The following is a 6,000-nucleotide window of genomic DNA, read 5'->3' on the forward strand; positions in this document are numbered from 1 at the left end:
GAAGAAGAAATAGTTTACTTTCGCAACACGAAACTTAAAATCGCAACGCGAAACCAAAATCGCAACGCGAAATGAAAATCGCAACGACAGAATCGCAATGCGAAATGAAAATCGCAACGAAAGAATCGCAACGCGAAATGAAAATCGCAATGCGATTTTGGTTTCGCGTTGCGATCTTGTCGTTGCGATTTTGGTTTCGCGTTGCGATTCTGTCGTTGCGATTTTCATTTCGCGTTGCGATTTTGGTTTCGCGTTGCGATTTTAAGTTTCGTGTTGCGAAAGTAAACTATTTCTTCTTCTGCAAATTGAAACTTGAATGGATAAATTTACTTTCAACCAAAAGACAAAACAAAGACAAATACTATTTCACAGTGTTAAAGAATACACAGTTTAGCAGAATTGGCAGCAACCGAACAAATTTACTTTCAACCAAAAGACAAAACAAAGACAAATACTATTTCACAGTGTTAAAGAATACACAGTTTAGCAGAATTGGCAGCAACCGAACAAATTTACTTTCAACCAAAAGACAAAACAAAGACAAATACTATTTCACAGTGTTAAAGAATACACAGTTTAGCAGAATTGGCAGCAACCGAACAAATTTACTTTCAACCAAAAGACAAAACAAAGACAAATATATTTCACAGTGTTAAAGAATACACAGTTTAGCAGAATTGGCAGCAACCGAACAAATTTACTTTCAACCAAAAGACAAAACAAAGACAAATACTATTTAACAGTGTTAAAGAATACACAGTTTAGCAGAATTGGCAGCAACCGAACAAATTTACTAAGCAATCTAAGTGAAATGGCTAATCTAAGTGAAATTACGAGTAAATTTATCATTAAGTTAAATATGGAAAATCTTAAACTTACCTCGTTGCGTAGAGTATGAACCTCATTCTGCAACGATACTATCATCTCACGTAGAGCGGCAACCTCACCACGTAAAGTTGACACCTCCACACGCCATGCACCATCGTTATCGCGTAGAGTACCGATCTCCTCACGCAAGGCATTGACCTCATCACGTAACTCCCTTGACTCATCCCGTTGAGGTGGAGGTGGAGAACAGGGAGATAGGAGTCGTGGCATCTTTGCCGGTCGCCTATCATGAGGTGATGGTGGAGAAGAGGCTCGATGATGTGACGGGATAGGTGATGGCTCTCGTTCTAGAGATGTATAGTCGGGTCGATCGGGTGATGGCTCTAGGTGAGGTGATGGCTCTCGAATTGGAGGAAGTGGATGCTGCTCATCATCCGTGCCATCAAAAAAATTCTGACTAGCTTGCCACCAATCAGTGGCAAGCTCTTCCTCCGTGGGTGTCAGTCTTTGTAATGGAATGTTGGCCTCCTAAAATATAAAAACTCAAACAAAGTTAAACGTCTACTATTAATAACTTGTTATATATTATATGAAAGTATTTGTGTTAACTTACATTATTTATTGTGGCATATGGTATTAAGTCTTCCCAATCCAACAGAGTTTTCCTCTTCCAGGAAATAGCCCTGGGAATATCATTTGACGTTTTTATTGCATATGTACGCATGCTGGGGAAAGCCTCGAATATCCAAATCTACAAACAATATAATAACAAAATTAGTAATTGTTAAATAATTAATTATAATTTTAGAAACATTATATAGAAATTCTTACCTTAAAGGCCCAAACAAAGCCTGACAAAGTGTATTTGGACCCATCGCCCCGCAAACTTTTGCGGTCATCAAAGGCAGACGACAACTTAGTCCAGGTAGCTTTCCATATATACGAACCCCACGGAAACAGATTCCATGCATTCAGGTCCTCTACCAATATTATTAGCTCCCGATGAATAGGTTGTCTGGCCTCTCTGCCTAAAAAGCCGGCATACACAAGTAGTAGAAGGCATACTCGGACAACATCGACGTCTTCCATCCGAGTGAAACCAGCTTTCTTATTAAATAATTTCTTCAGGTCGTCGACATGTAGGTTCGGCTTCTCCATTGACTCATCCGGAAAAACCCGGGATAACCATGATGGGCGGGCGATATGACGAGTGTACCGGCCTACATCATCGTGTCCGAATCGTAGACCAGTGATTAAGCAGAACTCCTTCCGCCCAAAGCAAGTATACGCTGGTGGAAAATGAAACCATATCTCTTCCTCACCACGTTGTATACTGTCGGGTAGATTTGATGTCATGGTCTGAAGCCACAAATGGGTCAAATTAGCATCTCCACCCGGATGCTGTACTCTCAGCCATGGCCCGAAGCAGGTTTCCTCAAACAATTGTCTTTGAGCAGGTGAAAGCTTCTTTGCAATTGTAGTGGCCAGGCTGACTTTATTTCTCAAGGTCAATTGAGCCGAAAAAATTTCTACAAAAACAATAAACATACCAAGTTAGATATACCAAAAACTACACTGTGAAGATATACCAAAAACAATAAACATAAAAGTAGTAGTTTATTCTTTAAACTAAAATTTGCAACACTGTTTTGTCTTTTGGTTGAAATGAAAATCGCAACGAGAGAATCGCAACGCGAGATGACAATCGCAACGAGAGAATCGCAACGCGAAATGAAAATCGCAACGAGAGAATCGCAACGCGAAATGAAAATCGCAATGCGATTTTGGTTTCGCGTTGCGATTCTCTCGTTGCGATTTCCATTTCGCGTTGCGATTCTCTCGTTGCGACAGTCATTCTCTCGTTGCGATTTTCATTTATCTCGTTGCGACTCTTCTGCAAATTAAACTTGAATGGATTGCATTACTTCAACCAAAAGACAGAACAAAGACAAAGACAAATACTAACTTGAAAATCGCAACGAGAGAATAGCAACGCGAAATGAAAATCGCAACGACAGAATCGTAACGCGAAATGAAATCTAAGTGAAATGGTTAATCTATTATTGAAATGACCAGTAAACTTATCATCAGTTTCAATATGAAAAACCTACAATAATGCAAACATTTCAAAATAAAAATAATTAAAAAAACTAACCCTCGGAGGTTGATTTTCCATTTCTGAATATTGTGAGGGATTTCTGACCGTGAATGGTTGTGAGGGATTTCGCCGGAGATGGGGACGGAAATCTTCGGAGATGGGGACGGATTTCTTCGCCGTAGAGAGTGAGAGATGGAGATGGGACTGAGTTGTGATTTTAGGTTTTAGGTTATGAGTTGCGATTACGGGATTTTGTCTTAATATTCTTTTTGTAATTTGAAAATAAAAATACGCGTAGCGATTATAATGGCGCTTTAAATATCGCGTTGCGATTTACGGATACGCGTTGCGATTTTATGTATTATCGTTGCGATTTACGGATACGCGTTGCGATATACGGATACGCATTGCGATTTACCCATACGCGTTGCGATTTACGGATACACGTTGCGATTTACGGATACGCGTTGCGATTTATGTGTTCGCGTTGCGATTTTCATATTCGCGTTGCGATTTTGGAAAATCGCAATGCGAATTTGTACTATCGCATCGCGATTTTCAAGAATCGCGTTGCGATTTTGGAAACTGATTTGCGATTCTGGAAACTGATTTGCGATTCTGGGGATCGCGTTGCGATTTTTATTTCGCGTTGCGATTTTGTTGGTCATTTTGGCAAATCCAAAAAAAGTTGGTTAAAATCGTATATTATAACTTTTTTTTGGTCACTGAGGCGATTTTCTCTTTATTATATTGCAAACCTATCATTTTTCGTTAAAAAATTAATGGTATTCTCAACTGAACCTTAGTCTATTTTCTATTTACTATGATATAATAAAATATGATCACATAATATCAAAAAGTTATCTTATCTCAATCATTATGTTAACGTCTAAACTATCAATTTTTTTTAACAAAAAATATAATTTTGGAATATAATGAATAATTAGATAACTATTTTGTAACTTTTAAAAGTCGAGATACAACAAAGCAATATTCTATAATCACAAGATCATTTTATAATTTTTAATGGTAGAATGACTTGATAAAATAATACTATATATATAGTAGTAGATTATTTATGTACTTTACCCTTTAATTTTATTGAAGATACTAATTTTTTATCCATTTGTTATTATTATTATTATTATTATATTATTATTTTATTTATTACTATTATTATTTTATAATTATATTATTATAATTTATTAATATTATTATTATTATTAGTTACAGACCTAAAACTATACCGACCCAGTTACAAAAGACCAACCCAGATCGACCCAACTATAAACCCTAAACTCGTTTAGAGTTTATATCAATTTCTCCAGTCGCCCTCAATCATCAGCCATTGGATTTAATGAGATTCAACGGTCCCAGATGCACCAAATGAAAACCCTAGGGTATGATACCCTAGGGCAACCACGCAGCCGCCGCTACTTTCAGAAATCATTGTTGACGCTGCTGCCGACGCCACTGCTTCAACCAACTGCTGCCAGGTGCCTCAACCACCTTCTGTCGCCCTCATCGAAGACTCCAAAATCACCAGCTGCTCTCCACACGTCAAAATTTAGGATGAGTCACCATCATGTTTGGTGACTCACCTAAGTTCGCCTCTTTACACGGTCCGAATAAGATACCGGCGAGGCTTATAAAAGTCGACCATCTGCAAAGAAAAAAAAGAGATGAGAGCAAAACAAAACTAACAACCAAGAGAACAGAAACGAGGAAATAAAGAGCAATCAACAAGCACCCACATCAAGCAGTAAGCCAAAAAAGAAAAAAAAAAAAGAGAAAAGTCAAGAGACTTAACTCGTCGAAGCCTCATTACGCCGTTGAATCCGAAACGTCGGAGGTAACCAATTTAGATCTACGCGTTTTGGTAATGATCTAGGCTAAAATACCTTCGGATTTGACTTTAGGGAAAGACGGGCGTTAATTTGGGGTAGATATGTAATTTTTCGACCACCATTGACGGTGGCCGACGACGGTGGTCGGCGCCGGAGCAAGGTGGCCGACCGGTATCTGGTTTCCCTCCAGCGAGGGAAACTAAGAGAGAAGGGAGAGGAAATCTCTCCTAGAGAGAAAAAGAAAAAGAAAAGAAATGGAAATTTGGCCTAAAATGGCCAGTTTAAGGGTATTTAAATTCCTCCCCAAACGACGTCGTTTTGGGGAGGGTGTCTGTCTAATTTCCATCTAGGAAGAATCACGTGCGCAATCCATCAGTTTTATAACTTTATATTTTAGTCACTGAATTAAATTTTAGATTCTTTTAATTCAATGTTCGAATTTTACATATATTTATTTTAGTCCTTTACATAAAATAATATATGTTTTAGGTAAATAACATATTTAGTCCTCTAATTTTAGAAATTAATATTATAACCTCGATTATCATGTTTTAATTTGTTTGAATTTAATATTCGAATTTAATATAATTTTATTTTAGTCCCTAAATTAAATAAATGTAAAATAACATATTTAATCCCTGTAATTTAAATAATTAATTACGGATTAGGTATTTAATTTTAATATGTTATAATTTAGTCACTAATTTTATTTTCATTTATTTTTAATTACAAGTTTTATTGCTTTTATATTTTAAATATATAGTTTTAAATATATTTATTTTAGTACTGTTTAGTTATAATTTTATATGTTTATTTTTAATATATTTAATTATTATTATTATAAATATATATAATAAATAATATTTATTTATTTTATTTTGTTTTCTATTAAAATCCTATTTATAAATTTAGAAATGACTTTTAATAAAAATAATCATATTTTAAATATATTTATTTATTTTTCAATATTAAGAAATGACAGTCTTAAAGCAACTTGATGTTCATTTTATGATATTTTTAAATAAATAGATATCTTATTTTGTTATAAATTATATATATATTAATCTATTTTTTTAATTATTTTTAGATAAATGTTTTAATATTTATTTTTTTATACTAAGAAAAGAGCTGTCTTAAATTACCTATAAGCCCTTTTCTGATATTTCTAAATAAATAAATATCTTATTCATATATATATTAATAGATTTTCTTAAAATTATAGTAATA

Source organism: Hibiscus syriacus, unplaced genomic scaffold (assembly GCF_006381635.1).
Source record: "Hibiscus syriacus cultivar Baekdansim isolate YM2019G1 unplaced genomic scaffold, ASM638163v2 tig00000340_pilon, whole genome shotgun sequence".
Lineage (NCBI taxonomy): Eukaryota > Viridiplantae > Streptophyta > Magnoliopsida > Malvales > Malvaceae > Hibiscus > Hibiscus syriacus.